The 22,387-nt window shown below is 29.2% G+C and overlaps 1 protein-coding gene across 2 annotated transcripts in view; it reads right to left on the bottom strand.

Annotated features, from left to right (window-relative positions):
- The window catches only part of LOC107439670 (uncharacterized), a 71,927-nt gene that overhangs the window by 36,329 nt on the left and 13,211 nt on the right, over positions 1 to 22,387 (bottom strand). Inside the window, exon 1 of one of the 2 annotated variants that reach the window (XM_087149452.1) lies at positions 8,412 to 8,584. The exons of the other annotated variant lie outside the window; for it this stretch is intronic. The gene's annotated coding sequence lies outside the window, so the exon portion shown is untranslated. Of the gene's footprint in view, positions 1 to 8,411; positions 8,585 to 22,387 lie in introns of those variants that run through there. 2 annotated transcript variants of the gene reach the window in all.

Here is a 22,387-nt window from a genome sequence, read left to right as displayed (position 1 = left end):
AAATTGGTAGAATAGTTCCTGACTAAACTATTTCTATTTCTAAACTATTTTTAAAAATTCTATTCGACCGATTTCATTCACAATTTGAGTGTTTAGCCTTATACAACAACTTTCTTTAAAATGATGTAAACATTTTAAGACCCAACAATTCAAAAAATTTTCTACTAATATTAAATAAAATAATGAACCATTTTAAAAATTTATTTTTTATATTGAATTTCGTTTGGATAACTGAATTTTATAATGATGTTCAAAAATTTTCAATTCGCTTAAAAAGTACAACGAGTTTAGGCGAGTAAGTTTGGCCTTCTTAAACATTGTATTTCAAACTATCATTATTTACTCCAGAATCTGTTGAGATCAAATATTAAAAATAGCTAGCTGGAGTTTAAGACAGAGATTAATGAAATCGTGGGCAAAAATATACATCTCTAAAAGATTGAAATCCAGCGCATAAGATGTGCTGACATGTTTTGGGAACCTTGGGATTTCTTTCAACAAGAAGAAAAAAAATCTTAAATTCAGGATAAAGAACATAAAGAAACTCTTCCTGTAATAAAATTCAAATCTCCTTAAAGAACAATTGAATTTTGTCTTATCAGAAGCGTGTGTACAATGCCACATTGTGGAGAAGTATTACAGTGAAGAGGTTTCAACGAATTTCTCGGTCCCGGAGTGGAACTGATTGTCGATCCTTTACAAAATTCATAAATGGTCTTCAAAATAAAATTTCTCGCTAGGCCTCTTTGTTTATTAAACTATTTTTTCCTTTTTTTATAATCAAAAACAGTAATGTCTATCCACCATCTATCCTAAAACAAACAAACGAACTCTACCGGAAGTCTTGAGGTCCTCTTCTGACGTCATAGCATTGAGGTGACTATTTCTTTTTAGACTTTCCGGGTTCGTTTGTATATATACTCGTAATACTCAATTGTTCTGAATTTAATTTTTGTGTCGTGCTTTTGCTATAAAAAAATGTGTTCTTCATATTTTAAAATATCAAATGAAGAAACGAAAAAAAAGTACTTTGCGAAAATATCCTATATGGATAAGCAATTACCTGATCGTTGAGATGCGGATTTGAGCAATTTAGTCTTTCTTCTACCTGAATCTTCTACCGGAAGATGAAACAAATACGAACATATCAAACACAGTCGGGAATAAGGTGAATGTTTATGTGTATTGTAAATTTATCCCCGATATTATAACACCGATTATGATCATGAATAAATTATGATTTTTTTTTTCTTTACTAAGAAAAGTAAAACCCATCGAAGCGAATCATGAAGGAGACAATTGAAGCAAAGATTTAGGGAAGGGAAGGAAGGCAACCTTGATACGGATCATGAAGGGCACAGCAAGCGATCACCTGCTTCATGAAATAAACACCTGCAAAATTACTAATCATTTCCGAAAGTGGATTTTCAAAAAAACTAATTATACCTCCTGAGAATCAGGCACAAGTGTGGGAGAAAAGTGACAAAATAATGTGTCGTCTAATACACAATAAATCATTGGTATCGAGAAGAAAAAAATAATTAAAAATACGAGAGAGAAAATATAATGGAATATATTTGCTAGATAAGCAAGATAGAATGTAAGCCTATGATATTCAAACTTTTTATAAATGAGGAATCTGTTGAAAATGCTTTTATTTTCCTTTGTAACTTATTATTTAGAGTATTTCTTTTATTTAATGAAATGAGAGAGAACATAATATTTAATCAAATGTATGCACTGTAAAAAATTCCGAGAGCTGGCTAATTTATAATATTTTATTTTCTTAGAAAATCTACAAGTATTTGAAATAATCCAATAAAATATTGCTTGGCACTACGTTTATGATTAACGTGAATCTTTACAGCTTATGTAGGCTACATATTAGATATGTTTTACTCACATGAATATCTTAATTCAATTAACTAACAAGATTTGAAGAAAACGACTCAAAATGAGTGTAATACAGGAAAAAATATTCAATGATCCTAACACAGCGTTGTATCAAGAACCTATATTTCATACTTTAAAAAAATACCTTTTTTCTGGAGTGTATGACAGAATTCGGACACAAAAAATTATATCACTAGAAAAACATACAATGCATAAACATCCAAATTCAATCAACTAACATGTTTAAAAGTAAGAACTCAATACAAGTTTATAACATTGGATATTTTTCCTTAAATAACACTCATTCGAGTTTATTCAAGGAAAAATATCCAATAATCCAAGATAAAACACCATGTCATTCCTTGATCCCATTTTTCTTAAAAAAATTTTTATCAGGAGGGTATGACAGATTTTTTTCAAATAAAAAATTATAATATAGATAAGTATATAATGCATTTGGAATGAAATTTCTAAGTTAATTGAATTATCTATTACCCGCTGCATCAAAATATGTAAATAAAAAGTTAAAATTAGTGTAAGGTACAACACTTTCACCCATACAATATAAATTTAAACTATTTTTACGCATTAAATCTTTCGATTAAAATATTGGGTGACACGTAATTTATTTATTTATTACCAAGTGATATATATTATATTTCAGTTTTACATGATTGATATTATTTATTAGTTTTATTTAATATGATACATATTCTGCTGTTAGAACTTATGACGATTATGATTGTAATATTTCGACTTGAAGTGATGACATCTTAAATATGGTATTTTCTTATTAAATGTGCATTGTCTGGTTGGTGCGTTGCTAGAAAAAGATATCTTCATAGCCGACCATGAAAAAAGGAATTTTTTTTCTCGTGCGTTTTTAATGGAAGTCAAAAAAACAGTCACGCACAATTTTTATGCCCCTACATAACATCGTTCTCTTACAGATGAGAGGAAATGAAATGAAAATAAAAATGAAAAGGAATTTTTGTTTTTGTCTACCTGCTGCAGTAAGCTGTGATTTATTACATTCGATCACCACTACCTTCATAAAGTGAAGGCTCATTCTCGATATTTTGGCAAAGCAGACAAGTTAAATCCCACAAGTGAAGCATATACGAAGTTTATATGTTAGAGTTGAAACTCGAAAGCCGTTACTGCGTACATTGCCTAGTTAATCTGCAGAATGAACTCATCTGCTCATTTAAAGAGCAGAATCAGTTATCCGCATTTTACCGAGGTAATGCGCACGTAAACTTCTTCCGTATCGGTAAAGTTCAAAACTTTGTTCACGTTCTACCAACCAACTGTAAAACTATTTTAAACCGTTTGATTTTTGTCATTTTAGATTTTAATAAAGTGATAAATGGTTGATTTAATCAATTCATGTGCTGAGTGTTTGATTGTAGCACTTGATTTTTTAAATAGTGACAAAATTCTTGATGGTCCCATCAAAGCATTTTAATGGTTTATGTCATGATGGTCCAACAACACTTGATGGTCACCATGATCCGACATCTTCCATTATTATGCATTCATGGTTTTTGATATACCAGCAAACTTCCATCATTTCATGATAGAAAATGCTACTTTAATACTATGACAGTTAATCATCAAGAGAAGTTTGATTCTCATAGACCAACAATCCGTGATGATCCGTGGTGGTTCCAACTATACATTTTCATGATGTTTTAATGGGAAGTATTGTAGATTCAGCAGGAATATACCATCAAAACAATTTTTTTTTAATGTTGGCCAATCAAAAATCAGTCCGAATTCTTACATTGGGGATGATGGTGGTTCATGATCATTCCAACATTTGACTTCCAAGAAACTGTGGTGGAAATTTCTGATGGTTTAACATGAACAAACCATCAAAACAAGTTGCTATTCTTATGTTGGACAGGGTTGGAGTTTTTGCCGGCAAAAATGGGTTTTTGCCAGGACATTGGCAAAAACCTGGTAAAAACCGGCAAAAACTGGTAAAAACCGGCAAAAACCAAATTATCTAAATTGCTGATTAAATATTATTACAAAATACTTGAAACAAATTTAAATCAATCATAAGGAATAATAATTTTGATACATTACATGAAAAAATTATTTTTAACATATTAATAATTAATATAATGGTAATAATTTTTAAAAGATTGAAAGTTTGTGATCTCTTTTCATTTTAGAATCCTAAAATAAATGTTTTTTTACAAATAAATAAATATTATTATTTATTATAAAAAATTATTATTTTTACAATAACTAACTACACATATTGATAGATATTTTATGCTTTAAATTATAGTTATATTAATTTAAAATAAGTTCATTTCACTGGAAAAAAAAGAATAATCACAAATTTTCCAATCAATAATGTTTTAAACTACTAAAATGATATATTATTACATTATCATTTAATTATGGAATAATAATTTTGTTAATTTTTTTGTAATTATTTATATTTATAGTATATATTTCAATTTTAGGAATAATTTTGTATCAAAAATGTTTTTTGTCCTCTCATCTTGGAAAATATAGGTTTTTGCCACTTTTTGCCAATTTGCTTAGCAAAAACCTGTTTTTGCCAGGACGGTTTTTACCGGTATTTACCATGGTTTTTTCCACCTGCGGCAAAATCTTGCCAACCCTGTGTTGGACCATCATACATCAGTCCGAATTCCTACATTGGGGTGATGCTTAATTATGTTGGTTACCGTCAAAAATATAATGGTTCATAATGGAATTATTGATGGTTACCATCAAGATTATGTCAGTCCATCAATGGAAAACCATCAAGAATTTTGACTTGGGTATATATACCTGTATATATATATATATAAATTTAGTTGGAAAAAAATTAAGTAATTTTTTGAAAAATATATACGATGTAAAAGAAGGATGATTGAATATATTTATTTATTTAAAATATTTGAAAATTTTGGTTCTCTTTCTTTTGAGCAGAAACAATGCATTTTTGGCTTTTGTTGCAGGTGGCTGTTTCTGAAAGTTCGCGTGAATAGATACGAAATATTCGTCATTGTTTTAAAGAGTTCCGCAAATGTTAGTGTTAATTGGTTGCGTTAAATTCGATCTCCACTTTACGTTTCTTAGCTTCAGCAACCATTTCTTGAACCGATAACACTACGAGTTTCAATAGTTTTATCGACTATTGCATAAACACCAAACCTGTTGTTACTTGAGGCGTTTTACCCATACTGTAACAATTCTACATTTTCTTCAATATTAGCATCGGAATATACTGTTTTACTTCTCAAAACAAATAAGCTTCAATTTTTTTTTTTTTTTTTTTTTTTTTTGAAGTGGAATTTCTGAACGATAGAAACTGGGATCTGCTAGTTTCAAAAACGATCTAAATGGGTATTATTAACATTATAAAATGGCATTTGTGACGGGACTGTTAAAACAAGACGATACATATGGGAAAACGGAAAATGCAGGAAAGAGGGGTCGAGGTTGAACCGTACAACCTCACATAAACCTTATTTCAGCTGAGATCTTATTTAAACTTCAACGAGTGCTTAGTTGGTAATGTGCAGAATATCTAAGCAGTTTGCGGATTATCTTGGTTATTTGAGAAATAATACATTTTATTTTGGTACTTTAACGGATATTTGTGTTATATGTTCGTTATTTTAGCATTTACACATATGCTGTGTCTATTGGTACTAAATCGAGTTTTTTTTCCCAATTGTTTCTTCCTATCAATCCATTCTACCTACCAATAATTTTCAAGATAGGAATGCTACCTTTACAGGTTTCCCCCAGGTGATGCAGTCGTCGGTCTTATTAAGTTATGCATGGCCACTTTACTTTATCTAGACACCACTCTTATAGCTTGCCCAAATTCTACAAGCTTCGAGAATTGTGCTTATATGACAGTCCAAGTAATGCATCTGCAAAGACATTAATTTTTTTATATATATTTGAAAAATTCAGTCGGAAAAATCTACTTAGGATAAATATGGGCTAAGTAATAGCTATAGGATATCAGGAAAGTCGAAGAGTTCTAAACAGGGCCTAAACTAAACTAAAACTAAACTCAGTGGGATTCCTAGGATCTTAAATGTTTTTTTAATACATAATTTAACAAATTTTCCTTCCATAAACATAAGGAAAAGCTATTTACTTTACCGTGGTAGATAAACAATTCAATAAAAAACGACGACTGAAAACATCTTCACATTTGATCCGCAAATTACCTTTTTCCCTCACCGAATAGAATCTTTTTCCCCCCATACTTGAAACTATTCCAGAAACGAAAGGTATATTAAAAAAAAAACCTTCATTAGAGTTGTCCTCCCTCTCACCGAAGTGGGGACAGATCACCGGAGTGTCGACGTCTACAGCTGTCTTCTGTCGGTGGAGGGGACCTGCTACTCTCTCCTATCATGTCCTCGCTATACCTTGGATGGGTAAGGGGAGAAAAAAAAGGGACTAAAATAGTTTAAACGGTTTTAACTCATGCTTTTTGTACCATCTGTCTTGTTAAATGGGACTGGCTCATATTTCTTTATTTCCGTTGTCAAGTACCACCCCCAAGTTTTTTTCTTCTTTTGTTGGTGTGAACGGAAGGAACTAAAAATGTCTTCCACGTGACATTTCCTAGTTTATCTTCGGATTGAAACATGACGAATTTGTGAGACTTCTTTTACGCGAATATTAAAAGGAAGTTTTTGTGTATAAAAAGAACATGGCATGTTCTTCGTTTCTGGGACACGCAAAAATATGAAATGTTATTATTAAGAAAAAGAATTATATTAAGTGTAAATACCGAAGATAATACAGACAAATATCTTATCACGAAAACCTAAAATTCATCCAACTGTATAGCAGTATTATATAAAATGCAAGTAAATATATGACGATAAATCCTGTTACTAAAACATACGAAAATATATGACTCCAAATCCTGAACAAAGTATAGAATAGAGAAAAAAAGTAAAACAAAAAAATGCAACCTTGATTACTTCTGATAAAATGAATTGAGGGTGTTTACATTTCTTTGGTTTTGCATATGAACCCTAAAAAAATTTTAATATATTTTTTCTAAATTTAAATTTTTCAAATTTTTTTTGCAGATAACTGATTAATGCCGAAGTTACTATTTTTCATGTTAATTAACATTTTGCATATTGATATAAAATTATGCAAAAAACACAAAGAATTTGCTTAACGAAATCCTTTCTAAAAATTTTCGTTTATATAAAAAAATAGAAGCTGCTAAATTTTGGGTCGCAATGCAAAATGTCAAAGAAATGAAAAATTAAAATTGATTTAACTACCACGTAAATCAACTACTATGTAAATCAACTACTATGTAAGTCAACTACAAGTACTAACGAAATCCTTTCTAAAAAATTTTGTTTATTTAAAAAGTAGAAGTGGTTAAACTTTGGGATATAATGCAAAATGTCAATAAAATCGAAATTTAAAATTGATTTAACTACTATGCACTTTTACAATGAACACTTGAACAACGAACAGCTGAACAATGAACTGTTGTACAATGAACAGTTGAGCAATGAACAGGTGAACAATGAACAGTTGAACAATGAACAGTTGAACAATGAACGGTTGAACAATGAACAGTTGAACAATGAACAGTTGAACAATGAACAGTTGAACAATGAACAGTTTTATTTTCAACTGAACATACCATGAAAGAAACAACTTAACATCTCCAAAATTCCATCTTGCTAATTATGCAACAAACTATTGAATATTTTTTTTCCAGTATGCTACGTAAATGAAGAACAGGGAAAACGAAGAAAAAGAGGAAAGATATCTAAAAATTTCTTTCTCACTCCAATAGCACTCTTTTAAGTGCTAAATACTGAAAATAACCTTCAAAATATGTCCATTGGTAGGAACTTTAACTCCGACACATGATAAGGTTTACAGAAGGAATCAGAACTAATAGTTCAGAATATTACGTACCTAGCTCTAAAAAATAAATGAAGTTAATATTACTACCCGTTATAAAAATACAAATAAAAATTAAATATTAAACGTTAACAATCATCTAATATGAATAATATGAATAAATTTTAAAATAGGAAAAAGATAATTAAAATTAAAAACAAAGCAATCAGCGTAACAACTTACTAAATCCCATGTAAAATTTTGAAAAAAAAATTCAATTAACATTTAAAACTTACATTAACATTTAAATCATATACAGTTAAACTGTAACAATGATCTTATATAAATCCTATGGGGAAATTTCAAAGTTAAAAAATATCTATCAAAAATTCGAAAATCGGGTTTTGAGGTGCACAGACATTGTTCGAAATATACCAACATTAAATTTCGTAGCTGTAAATGCTACCGTTTGCCTTCTAATTGGCACGAAGACAAATTCACAAACGCTTATGCATATTTATTATTTAATTATATGCAGATATAAATCATAGTAATGAATTCGAAATTTGCTCATACACACTATTCAATTCAGTAATTATGCATCTATTCAAAAATATAAAAAAGTTAAAATATCTTACCAGTTTTAAAAGAAATTTTGCTGTTTTCATAATAAAAAAAAAACATCAAAGAGAAGCGAGGAAAAACAAGAATATTTTTTGTGGACATAAAAATTCAGAGCTCCTTTTTGGCAGACAACCGAATTTTGTTTTCATCTCGTTTCAACTTACGCCGTGAACGAGAAATGCTTTCGAATGCAACTACTGCAAACATAAGAGAGGTTTTTCTACATCTGGCTGAAAAAGGCGACTTCAAAAATTAAATTTATGCATCGAGATTTCGTAGTGATTGTTTTTCGAAATGCGCTGCACGCATTCACGATTAAATAATAAGGATTCAAAACAATAAAGGAATTAAAAAGGTGTATATATTTATAAACATTTTCTTCTCTCTCTAATAGTAAGACTCAATAAACTGGATTAATTTTTTCCCCGGAAAAATTAATCCAGTAAGACTCAATAAACTGGATTAATTTTTTTCACGGAAAAATTAATTTAGTTTCATGAGTCTTAATATTATTGTTTGGATTTCTGATACTATTATATCTTATTATTATTATTATATTAATAATAGTATTTTTACTAAAAATTATAAAATGTTTCTGCTACAGAAATTTTTAGCGTGATTAAACTATATCAAGCAAATTCGCTGCGACTACATTATAATTCTCCAAACAAAGTATTAATTTAGTTTCATAAGTCTTAATATTATTATTTGGATTTCTGATACTATTATATCTTATTATTATTATTATATAAATAAATAGTATATTTACTAAAAACTATACAATGTTTCTGCTACAGAAATTTTTAGCGTGATAAAACTATATCAAGCAAATTCGCTGCGACTACATTATAATTCTCCAAACAAAGTATTAATTTAGTTTCATAAGTCTTAATATTATTATTTGGATTTCTGATACTATTATATCATATTCTTATTATTATATTAATAAATAGTATATTTACTAAAAACTATACAATGTTTCTGCTACAGAAATTTTTAGCGTGATTAAACTATATCAAGCAAATTCACTGCGACTACATTATAATTCTCCAAACAAAGTATGGCATTTGTTGCAGATTGAATGCATAATCTGAACATATTCTTAATATGCTCTTAAACATATTCTTATACATATTCTTAAAACACTTAATATGAAAACAAGAAAACGTTTAAAGAATTCAAATTGGAAACTTTTGGAAAAACATTGACAGAGAACAACAAATTAGTTTAAATCTTATATTATATAAATAAAAGTTTACCTTTCATTCTTTGTATTACTGCATTTGATAAAATTTTTATTTAATTTAAATAAACATCAAAACTTCACTTATCGCGCGTTACAAGTGTTGCAATTCGTTATTTTCCGATCCAGCTATAATTATTCGTTTTGTTGAAAATATGAAATCAAACGATTCCGTTAAATTTATTTGAAGGAGAATTAAATTACAACTTTAAAAGGTGGCAGCAGTCAAGCATAACAGCCATTTTTCTTAGAATATGATCGTTGTTTAATAGTAAACGCAATAAATCTGTGAAAAATATCATTCATGTGCAAAAAAACAATCGAGTCAAATTCAGAAAACGAATTACGTTGCGCAGTTACGGAAATCAAGTAATGGAACTTAAAGATAAAGTTTAAAGCCCATTGAATTGAAAACATTATGAAATGAAATAGAGTTTCTACTGAAGTTCGAAGTAATATTGGAACTTTTACTGAAACTGTTTTCCTAATCACTTATGCCAGTTTTCCAATTATTTCAGGTGTTAGGTCACTTTTTCAGCACTAACAAAAAGAAAGTGTTTTCTTAATATTTAAAGGAACTTCATATAATGAAGGAATGAAAATTTTTATTCTCTACTGTTTTAGACATATATTGCTTTTTTTATATATAAATCAGAGCTCGAAAGTAACATTACCGGACATGCCCGGGGCATGTTAAAATTACGATCGAGCACGTATTTGCACGTTATGTAATAAGCAACATTAGTGCAGTAAGCCCAGGGACATTAAGCCAATCAGCGACATTGATGCTGAGCTAAGCTACTGAGACATATTAGTGTAATAAGCAACATAGGTGCAGTAAGCCACAGAGACATTGATTAGTAAGTGATTTTGATTCAATAATCAACTGAGACATTGATGTTATAAAATGAGAATTTAATGCAAATAAGCGTTATGAAGTAGAACCTTCCAATTTCAATCCATTTACTGCTGTTGAACATTGACTGACTTCCTCAAACAATGCTGCCACGCTAAAAGCATGCATAATACTTAACACTTCGGATGATAATATTTTTTCGTTAATAATAGTAATGCCCTCCATTAAATCCATCAATGTTTATTCATGCAAAACGACTCCATAAATGCTTATTCGTGCGTAATACTTGTTCGTTTATAATACCCAAAACTTAGTTAATAATAATAATGAATATAGCTTGAAATGAAAGTGATCGTTAAGTATACTGTTGTTATGTCATTATTCGACAAATTGATAATAAGAACATCAATGTGTTTTCGAAATTATGCACGCGAAAAAATAATTGGGCGTGTAAAAGTATCATGTAATTTTTCTAGCACGGCTAAGTGAGTTCATCAACAAGTTTTATTAAACACATAGGCGTAATTGAGCCACACACCATAAGCCAGCTATGGTTGCAATTTTGTTACGCACAAAGATTCGAATTAAATTTTCACCCATTTCTAATTTTTCTTAGCCATTATTTTTTTTATCAGTCCTCTTTTAATGCGAAACTAATATTTCTGCTTTTAAGATAGCTTAAGAACTTTCTTTACGTTTTGAGCAGACTGTGACTAATAATTTTGTTTTATTCCCTGTAAGTTATTATTCAATTCTAACATTCCCAGCAGTGGCTTATAGAGAAAAGCCGAAGTCGCCTTGATGCCAAGGGAGCGAGCCAAAATTAGAAGAAATTAAAACTTCAAATGTATAACTATCATTTTTCTTAGTTATGATTTTACGAAGAAAATTATATTTTTTCCAAAAGAATATAAAAATAATTTGTAGGGCTCAAAAATACTTCAGATTGATTAAATTTATTAAAATTTAAAAAATTTTTCTTTTGGGAAAAGCATTAAGAATATTTTGTCGGAAATAATAAAATTTCTTACCATGAATAGCATTCTGCTTACATGTAGACTAAATAAACTTAAAATAAGGATTTGAACTTTTATAATTATATAATTTTCCGATGTTAATTGACTTAATTTTCAATAATTCTCGAATTAAAATTTTTATTTCTCTCAGGTGATTACACGCATCTATTTTCAGGTGTATTAGAATTAAGGAGTTACCCGGAGAGCAAAATAAGGTTTATTTTCACTCAGCAAAACCTTTTAATGTAAACCTAAAAAGGTTTGTTATGCGGTTTACGCGTAAACCTTCTAAATTTAAAACAAGACCTGTGACAATCTGCTCTATTCTACGCACATTACTCTGATCCAAAATATTTGAAAACAGCCTTTTATATAAAAACCTTAAATCGAGGTTGACTTAAGGTTTACAAGCGGGAAAAAAAATTCCTTTCATAAAGCTAGTCTCAAGGTGAGAATAATCTAGATAATTATAAGGTTTCTAGATCTCGGTAAGGTCATCTAGATAATTATAAGGTTTCTTTTCGCAACGTCTTGCATGCTCCACTATAAAATCCCCTTTGTCATGAAATTTTAATGGACAATGCAATTTGATCCTATCGCTAGTGTGACGTCTCTTAAATCGTCATTGTGGACATAAGTGACCATTTTACCTAAATCACAATACTTTTTTAAAAAAAGGTTCAAAAAAAATTTTTTTAATCCTTTTAGGACGAAAGGTTTAATACTGCAATATTTTTGCTTTATTGAAAAAACGTTTTTAGTACAAACCTTTACGTGACAATAAAATGAAAATCCTGACACAAGGTTGTCGTAAGGTTACATGCTTTCTGGGTAGTCTCAATAATCACGCGCTTTTACGCGCCTCTTTGTTTTAAGCTGCTAAAAATTGCAAATGAATTTTAAAACATTATTACTTAATTAATTTAAAGTACAAAAAACAACATTAAATTTAGCACCCGAGCGAAAAGATATCGAACATAAGGAATACTGAGCATGTTTAAGCATTCTGTACAAATAGATAATGAAAATATTATAGAAATTATTTGAATTTTGAGACAAGTGCCATAAAATGGTGATAAGTTTAGCAAAGATTCTTTCATACAAAAAAAGGAAATCAATTTCAAGTGCACATAACACCAGAGTAATAATCACTAGGCGTGCCTAATGGATAAAGAATCAACAGGAAGCTCAAGGTTGTCGTACCAGATGCTAATGACTCACGCTTTCATTTAATTTATAATTTTAATGTTAAAAAAATGATCTTACAACGATTAAGCATTCTAATCTAGGTTTAAAAAAACTGTTAGTACTCGAAAATGAAAAACGTATTATAAGTATTTTAAATGCAAATGATAGGGAATTAGTTATAATTCATTTAAAGATTTGTTTGAAATATGGCTGAATGCCTATACTAAATCCGGAAAAATGATGTCGTGATTACATTATTTCTCGTTTTAATTAAATTCCCATTAAATAATTTTGCTGTTAATAGAACAATCCAGCAACGAATAAGCGCTTCTAATCTTGGTTAATCGATACTGTTAGCAGCTATAAAAAGAAACGAATGGGGGGGGGGAACTTTCAAAGAATGAAGTAAATTTAGTGAGCAATTTATTTTAAATGTATCAAGTGCGTATGTTACTGTGAATGACCGAAATCAAGAAAATGTTGACTTTCACCTGTGAATGTCGACAATCACATTGTCGCTTTGGTGAATGTCCGAAATAATTGTTATATCCCATAGGATATTGATTTATTCGTTCATATTATTATATTTATTCGATATTTGAGTATTCGATATTTGATATATTGATTTATTCGATATTGATCTAGGGAAAACCGGGCAAATGCCTATCAGGTAGTGGCACTTAACTAGACTCAGAATTATGATTCAGTTATTCGGACATTTACCAAAACGACTATGTGATTGTCAACATTCACCGGCGGAAGTCAACAACCGCCTATTTCTGTCATTCACAGTAACATGTATTCTAAATACGCAAAAAGCAAGTAGCAGACTTCATCAAATCATAAGGGAAGTAATATCAATGAAAATGTTGGTAGAAATATCTAGGGTGTATTCTAAATCCATAAAAATTATATTACCAGGTAACAGACCAAATACAAATTATACGGAAATTAATAATAATTCATTGAAAAGTTAGTTTGAAATTTTTTTGAGTGTATTCTAAATCCACGAAAATTATATTATCAAGTAACAGACCAAATACAAATGATAAGGAAATTAATTCTAGTTCATTGAAAAGTTAGTTTGAAATGTCTTTGAGTGTATTCTAAATCCACAAAAATTATATTATCAGGTAACAGACCAAATACAGATGATAAGGAAATTAATTATAACATTGAAAAGTTTGTTTAAAATGTTTTTGAGTGTATTCTATATCCACAAAAATTTTATTATCAGGTACAAAGTATGAATTATAAAGGAATTATTTACAATTTATTAAAAAATTAGCTTGCCTTTGAGTGAATAATTATTCAAGGAAGAGTCGATTAAAGCGATGAAATTTTTCACATTTAAAAGTATTTGGGATACCCATTAAGGATTGCATTAGATTTGTGACCTATTAATGAGTAATTAGACCAATTCAAATCAATTACTTTTTCAAAGTCTAATTTAATGCCTTTTTTTTAAAAGCTGATTTAATGCTTTAAAATCATATGCTAACAGGTTTATGAATTCAATAGCGGTAAAAAATTTCAATAGCGTTTTTCTCGACACTTATTTTTTAATTCGACTGAATTTATAACTAAAAAAAAAAGTGAAAAACATCGCTGATTAACTGTAAATTTAAAATATAAAGATAAAACTGCGTTCTTTAAAGCATTGAAAAGGATTATTTCATGAATTTCCAGTTGTAAAAAATTTTGGAGGGAAATTTTAAATTTAAAAAAAAGGAAAAAATCGTTATTTTTGGTAAAAGTGTTTTTTTTTTAAAAAAAACTATTAGCTCTAGCAATTCGCATTTTTCATTGAAAAAAGAAAAATTTTCGCCCTAATTTTTTTGACGTTACAGATTTGGCTGGTTTGGCCTTACAACTTTCAAAAAATGATAATTATAAATAAATAAATGAGTAAAGGAAAAATTAAAAGAATTCATAAATGAAAAGTAGTACATCCCATATTTCGTTATGTATTGCTTTGAAAACATAAATGTAAAACTCAAAATAAAAAACGGACAACCCAGTATAACTTTTGATCTAATGATCGAACTTTAACGATTTAGGATTTAACGGTTTAAAGGGGTGACCGAAAATATATTGATTAATTAATTCAGAAGATATTTTTATTTGCGAAATCAGACACAAAAATGTTCTTTCTCTGAAAACATACCAGTTTTCGACGTATTCAAATTTCTGACCCCCAAAATATAGGGGGTTACGGTAATCTGGAAAATAGGGTCCCAATAGTTTGTTCAGGATATTGGTCCAAAATTTGGATCCCTTATTGATAATTTTATTTTTTGCAAATTTCGCCCTATCTCGAAAGTTTATAAAGAGAATTGAAAACTTTTTCCACGCAACTGTAAAATTCGCTTGTCCAAAGTATACTATATATTTTCATGCAAAATATAACTTTAATAAATATTTATTACATTTTATTATTCTATTTAATAATACTCAAAACAATTTTGAGTTTCAAGATATAGAGTTTTTACGTCATTTTAAAGTACGTAATTTTACATGGCAAAATACAAAATTTGAGGCAAATCGGTTGAATTATTCCTGAGAAATCGAGTTTTAATGAAAGGTGTATATCTAAAATTCTATTTCTAAGGAACTATTCAATTGATTTCGCTCAATTTTTGTATTTAGCCATGTAAAATTACATACTTTAAAAATATGTCAAAAATTGTATACCTTGCAATTCAAAATTTTTCGACTATTATTAAATAAAATAGTTAAAAATAATAAATATATTATCTCTGGATAAACGAATTTTATATTTGTATGCAAACTTTTTTCAATTCGCTTAAAAAGTTCCATAGATATGGCGAAATACACAAAAGATAAAATTGAGATTAAAGGGTATAAACTAAAGGGACCGCTTTCCAGACAAAACTATTGGGACCATATTTCCCAGATTACGGCTACCCCCTATATTTTGTTAGTCAGAAATCCGAATCCTTCGGAAACAAAGGAGTTAGAGAAAGTACGTTTTTGTATCTGATTCCGTAACTTGAACCATCGTCAGCATTAATTAATTAGTATATTTGAAGCGTCACCCTTGAACCATTAAGATTGAGTCTTAAGAACGTGATGATCCGAACATTAGATCAAAAGTTATTCCGGGGATCCGTTTTCTTTTTTTGGCGCATTGTATAACAAGGACTTAATTTAAGAATTCTGATATATTTCAGATTTTATATCTTAGATTTTTCTGATATCTTAGATTTTCAAAATATGCTTATATTTTCCATTGATATAGTCGCCGAATTTGTTAATGTCAGTGAAGTTGTCAAAGCAAGTTTGAACAGAAAACAAATAAAATGCAAATGTAAAAATTTAAAATTTTGTTGGAATTAATTATTTCAGGTATCATGTTCAGTATTAAAGCGTCTAATTTTAATTAATTACCCTAAACATATTTAGTAAAATTTAATATATATTCTAAAAACATTTACCAAAAAAATTACTCACCATTGTTCTTTACCGATTAAATTGTTTATTTTACACATACTTCATGATTTTTCTTTAATATCAAAACTAAAGTATCCGTTTAAATTTTTTGACATAATGAAGGAATAAAATTTGACGTTAGTGTTATTTACTGATTTATGAATTAATTTCAGTTAGCTTTACGATAATTTTTTTTCTTTACGTAAACTATGTAGCATTTCGTATGTTGCACACAAAAAGAGCTGACCGAAAAAAAAATGTACTAGCACATACGTTACTGTGATTGGCCGAAATGGGTGGTTGTTGACTGCCACCTGTGAATGTTGACAATCACATAGTCGCTTTGGTAAATGCATGAAATATATACTAGGTCTAGTTAAGTGCCACTGTCCGGTATACATTTGCCCGGTATGCCTTACATCAACGTTTTAAGGTTAAGTGCCCAGTATGCATTTAACCGGGACTCCGAGCACTGATGTTTCCTCTTAATCTATCTATCCTCGGCAGATATTAAAGTATCGAATAAGTATAATAATTTCAACGAATAAATTAATATCAAATAGGATATAACAAATATTTCATTCACTGGCAAAAGTCGACATTCTCTTGATTTTTATCATTCACGTTAACATTCACACGTGTTCAATAATTAAATCTCTAATAGCAGGATATTTAACATGTTCCACTGCTATTATGACAGTTCGTTTGCAGTACTGCTGAAAATTTAGCTGTATTAGAAGCTGATAATTACGTTTAATTTAAAACCATAAAACTTGCTTCCTCGTTTAAAGAAAGAAACACCAATTTCTAAAAAAACTGCTTTCCGATTATATTGGGATCTACGTTAAAGTAAATCAGTTTGCTGGATTACTATTTTTAAAAAGATCAGAACCAATGATGCTATGTTATCATAATAATGTTGATGAACTCTGTCATGGTTTAATAATTTAGTTTATCAAATAAGCTTACCGTAAGTAATGCATTTTTTATGGTATTGCAATTTTCCAATCTAAAACTATCTTCGACACTGAGAAAAAAAATGGTCAAAACTATAGGAATACAGTGTTTCTGGCTCTATAAAAACACAAAAAGTTCAATAATTTTTATCGCTTTGATAAGGATATTAGTGTAATTAACAATAATATGTGGTAAAATAAGGTAAATGTGGCAAAATTTGGTGTTTTTATTAAAATCTTAGAGCATGGAATAAAATCCATTTATTCGGTCAAATTTACTTTCCAATTTCGTATTTTTTATTAATTGTGCTGTATTAAGAACTATAATTTTGAAAACTGGGATTTCCAGTAAATTTATACCATATGAAGGTAAAAATTGCCAGTAACTAACGTCAGTAAAACGAACTCGTGCTATTCCAACTTTAAACATCTTCCTTATTTAGTTTTTCGTTTAGTGCAATGTGGATTAAATCTTATTTTATAACTTAACAAAATGTTAATTTAAAAAAAAGATACGTGAATACAGCACAAATGATAACGCAGTGCTTTATTTGCGTCATTTTCTTTCATTCATCTGCATTGCACAAAATTTACTCTATTATTTTTTAAATAAAATGACTTTTAAATAAAATTGACACATGAATAATAAATATTTTGACAGGAATGGTGTTTTGAAATTCGAATTTTAGCTTATGAACAATAACGATAATTGATAACTTACGAAAGTTTCAAATTCCCAAAACAACAAGGTGAAATAGGACGATATTTATGAATGCCGTTAATAATTGAAGATAATTTCTGGGAATATGGCATTTTGCAAAAACGATGCTTCACGTTTATGAGTGCCAAAATAACTGAATCAGTTACCAGGAAAAAAAATACCCATAATAACAAATATTTAATATGTTTCCTAAATCGTTATCACCTAAAATAAATCTTAAATTCATTGGGAATTCACCTTTTAATTTTTATCTTATTATGTTACACACATTGTAAGATGAGTAAAAAAATCTCAATTCGATGAATTAGCATTTAACAAAACAAATATTTAAATTTTTTGGCGAAAAATTAATTAATGCGAAAGAAAACTTGCATAAATTTGAGCCAACTTCTCAAAACTTCTAAAATTTTACATGTTAATTAACGTTACGTTACATGATAAAACCAAGCATTTTATCAAAATTGGTGAATGTAGTTTCCAATTATACGAATTTAAAACAACGATTATATTAAAACATTTTAGCACAATAACAATAATTATTTTTTTTAAAGAAAAAATTACATTTTTACGAGGATAATAAGTGGTTTATACTTTAAAAATCAACCTTTTTTTATCGCTTTAAGTAGGACGAAATTCTGAAAGTTATTTTTATAGACATTTTATAATTGTATAATTATGTACTTACAGATTTCTGATTTGCTTTGATAGAAAAAAAAAATTCCGAATGGGCAAAATAGAAAATTTACATAAATTTAGTAAAATTTGCATTAAAATTCAAAATTGCAGCAACCTCTTCGCCTTTCGTGTGTGGTGAGAATTGAATCAATTAATTATTCAGAGAAAACACCTTTTCCTGTCTGATTCTGTAACACAAAAATTGTCTGCATTTATTTAACTTTTTTAAGTTCTTTCCTTGTATCAATAACATTGCTTTTTAGTTCATGAAAATCGGCTGATTTATTTGATAAAAAGTTTTGAAAAGGTCGATCTACTTTTTACTTAATCTTCAACATGAGTGTTAGTTAATATTAAAACTAAATTCAGGTCACAATTAAAAATTCTTCAGAATGCATTGATTTTTTTGTGGGGAGGGGGGGGAGACTATACAGTATTTATTAATACATATTTATAAAAAAAATTTTTGCTTAGTTATAATCTTATAAGCACACTAACTCTTCCTCTTTAAATTAAAACAATTATTTTAAATATTTTTATTATTTTTATTTTAATTTAGTATATTACCGTTTTTTTCTCATTTCAGATATGAAAAAATGATAAAAGAAAAATGCACCTGACACTATAGAATTATTTTCTTTCCTAGAATCCCGAAATTGCAACTTGTTGGTTTTTCATTTTAAAAAAAAACTAAATATTTTAATTATTTTAATTTTAAATTAGTATATTACCGTTTTTTTCCCATTTCAGATATGAAAAAATTATAAAAGAAAAATGCATCTGACACTATAGAACTATTTTCTTTCCTAGAATCCCAAAATTGCAACTTGTTGGTTTTTCATTTTAAAAAAAAACTAAATATTTTAATTATTTTAATTTTAAATTAGTATACTACCGCTTTTTTCCCATTTCAGATATGAAAAAATTATAAAAGAAAAATGCACCTGACACTATAGAACTATTTTCTTTCCTGGAATCCTCAAATTGCTACTTGTTGGTTTTTTCATTTCAAAAGAAACTTTCGTCTCGAAAACTGCTTTAGAATTTTCGAATATTTAAAACGGAAAAGAAAAAATAACAGACTTTATTTTTCAAAAACGAAACTTTTTTTTTTTAAAACATACATCGGGTGAGTAAGCTTTTTACTGTTGAGAAACAAGACTTCCCTTTCTGCCAAGTTTCTATTTCAGTGGAAAAAAATGAAAAAAAAAGGATTAACACCATTTTCACGCTTCGGATCCTTTATCCGAAAGCAACGGTTCCCAATTTTTTTCAGCCATGGAACCCTAAATAACCAACCTTCTTTCAGTGGAAAACCGACTTATATAGATAAAATTTATTTTTCGTCTTCCAATGAGGTGAACCGGGTTCGAATCCCAGTGATGGTTGGTCGATACGAGTTCCTCATCCGGCTTGCACCGACCACAGTGCTGACTTAAAATATCCTCAGTGGTAGACGGATCATGGGTTAGAGTCCCTTTGCCGTCAACCTAACCGTGGGTTTTTTTCGTGGTTTTCCTCTCTACGCAACGCAAATGCGTGTTAGTTCCATCAAAAAGTCTTCCACGAAGGTAAATTTCTCCCAATACTTGATCCATGATTTCCCTTGTCTTCTGGATTAGGTTCAAAGTTACAAGGCTACGGAGTTGAACATCAGCAGTCGTAAACCCAAAAAATTGTGCCCGTTGTTCAACGAAGGTTATAAAATGTAAAATAAAATTTATTAAGGTAGAAGTGAACTTTATAAGCTATAAAAGACTGTATTTAAAATATTTAATTAGAGGAATGAAGATTTTTCATCGTTTTACCATTAATAATCTTAAATTAGGTTTTGTGTCTTTCAGTCAGGATTGCGGTCCTTGTGCCATATCTAGTCTAGTTTTCAATTCTTTTTTGGTATATATGAATATGCAAAAAATGGTTAAAATTACCCGAATTATGGTTTACTCTGAGTTGAAAATTTTTAAAAGAACTGCTATTAACTTTGAAAATGGCGATTAAGGAAACATAATTCTTTAGTAAAGAATTAAATTATTTTATTTTGATTTGAAAAGCGCGAAAGGAAAGACTAATGCAATATTTTATAAATTCTTGTTCTTTTCTTACTTTGTTCAACATATTGACACTAGAAAAATTCTATTTTAAAAAAAATTCTATTTCAATTTGACTTGAAATAATTATAAACGCAACCGAGAGATCAAATAAATTATGAATTATTATAGGTTGTATCTAAATATAATCAGAGGTTTCAAAATTCAACACTGGCTATAAAAAGAACTGACTCACGGAGCCCCTTTTATTCTTTCACGGAACCCTAGAGTTCCGCGGAGCACCATGTGGGAAACGCGGATCTAAAGGACAGCGCTACTTCTTGGAATTCTCAATTGTGTTTCAAATTTATTATTTTTCATACATTAGAATGTTTTGTTATTAAAATCTATTTGGATAAATATTTTTGAAAAAATTTAGTCTCGTTGCAAAAGCAATATTATTTTTCATACTTTTCAACGTTTCGTAACTGGAAACTCTTGGCATAGGGGATGTTTTATTTTATATTGTAATCGTTGTTGAACATCCAAACCCAATTTTCGGGTTTACGACTACTAATGTTCAACTCCGTAGCCTTGTAATTTTGAACCCAATCCAGAAAACAAGGGAACTCCTGGATCAAGTATTGGGCGAAATTCGCTTTCGTGGTAAACTTTTTGATGGAACTAACCCGTATTTGCGTTACATGGAGAGGAAGACCACGAGAAACTCCCACGGCTGGCGGCAAGGGGACTCTAACCCATGATCCGTCTACCATTGAGAATATTTCACGGCAGCACTGTGGCTGGTGCAAGTCGGGTGCGGAATTCGTATCGATTGGGATTCGAACCCGGTTCACCTTATTGGAAAGCGAACGGTATATCCCCTGAGCCATTGCGGTTCTGCATAGGGGATATTGACAAAATTATATATTTTAATATGTTTTTATTGAAAAATGTTTCGATAAACAAGTTGATAAAATATAGTAATTAAATATGTTTTACTATCGAAACACTATAATTATTATAAACGTTTTGTTTTTAAACATTTATCATTTAAATCTTTGTTACTCTACCGTTAACATTTTAAAGCTCTATTATTAAAAGATATATAATTCATATAGAAAAAATTTAATGCATAGGTGTGCGTTGTCTCTTTCATGCACATGCATCGCAGCTGAAAATAGTTCTTAAAAGTGATATTTATAACAAGAATTACTTACATATTAAGATTATTAGGTAAACATTACACTGTGCTTAGTCCAATCGAATCATTCTTACCTGTATAATTTCTTATTAGCAATTACACTTATTGTTTCAATTAAATACAGAAATGTGGGTCAAAGTATTGAAGAAAATAATAATTCTTAATTTTTTTTAAATGATTATAGGACTAATCAAATAGTTTTTGAGTTATCGAATATTAAGAAGTCGCATATTTATTCTCATATGTTCAGAAAAAGTACGCTTTTTGCTTGATTTCGTAACTTGAATTATCGTCTGCTCTAATTAATTAGCCTATAGCAGGGATGGCGAACCAATGGTACGCGTGCCATTTATGGCACGCGACGCAATATTTTGGGCACGCCACCGATCACAATTGTTGTTGCACTATGAATTGTTATTACACAAATGTCACACACTATGAAGCATATGTAACAATTAAATTAAAATTCACAAAAAACAAACAAAATAATAAGCAATTATTAATAAACAATTTAACAATTAATGCTAAAAGAACAATTAATAACCATAAAAAACAAGCTAACAATAAATAACTAGCAAAAACAGTCCTGCTTAAACTAATATCTTACAACCTAATATAAGTTATTTGTAATTTAATCTGCAAAAACAG

Source organism: Parasteatoda tepidariorum, chromosome 1, assembly GCF_982258835.1.
Source record: "Parasteatoda tepidariorum strain Cologne lab strain chromosome 1, Ptep-v5.0, whole genome shotgun sequence".
NCBI classification, from domain to species: Eukaryota; Metazoa; Arthropoda; class Arachnida; order Araneae; family Theridiidae; genus Parasteatoda; species Parasteatoda tepidariorum.
The sequence above is the reverse complement of the archived record's forward strand: the minus strand, read 5'-3'. Positions and strand labels throughout refer to the sequence as shown.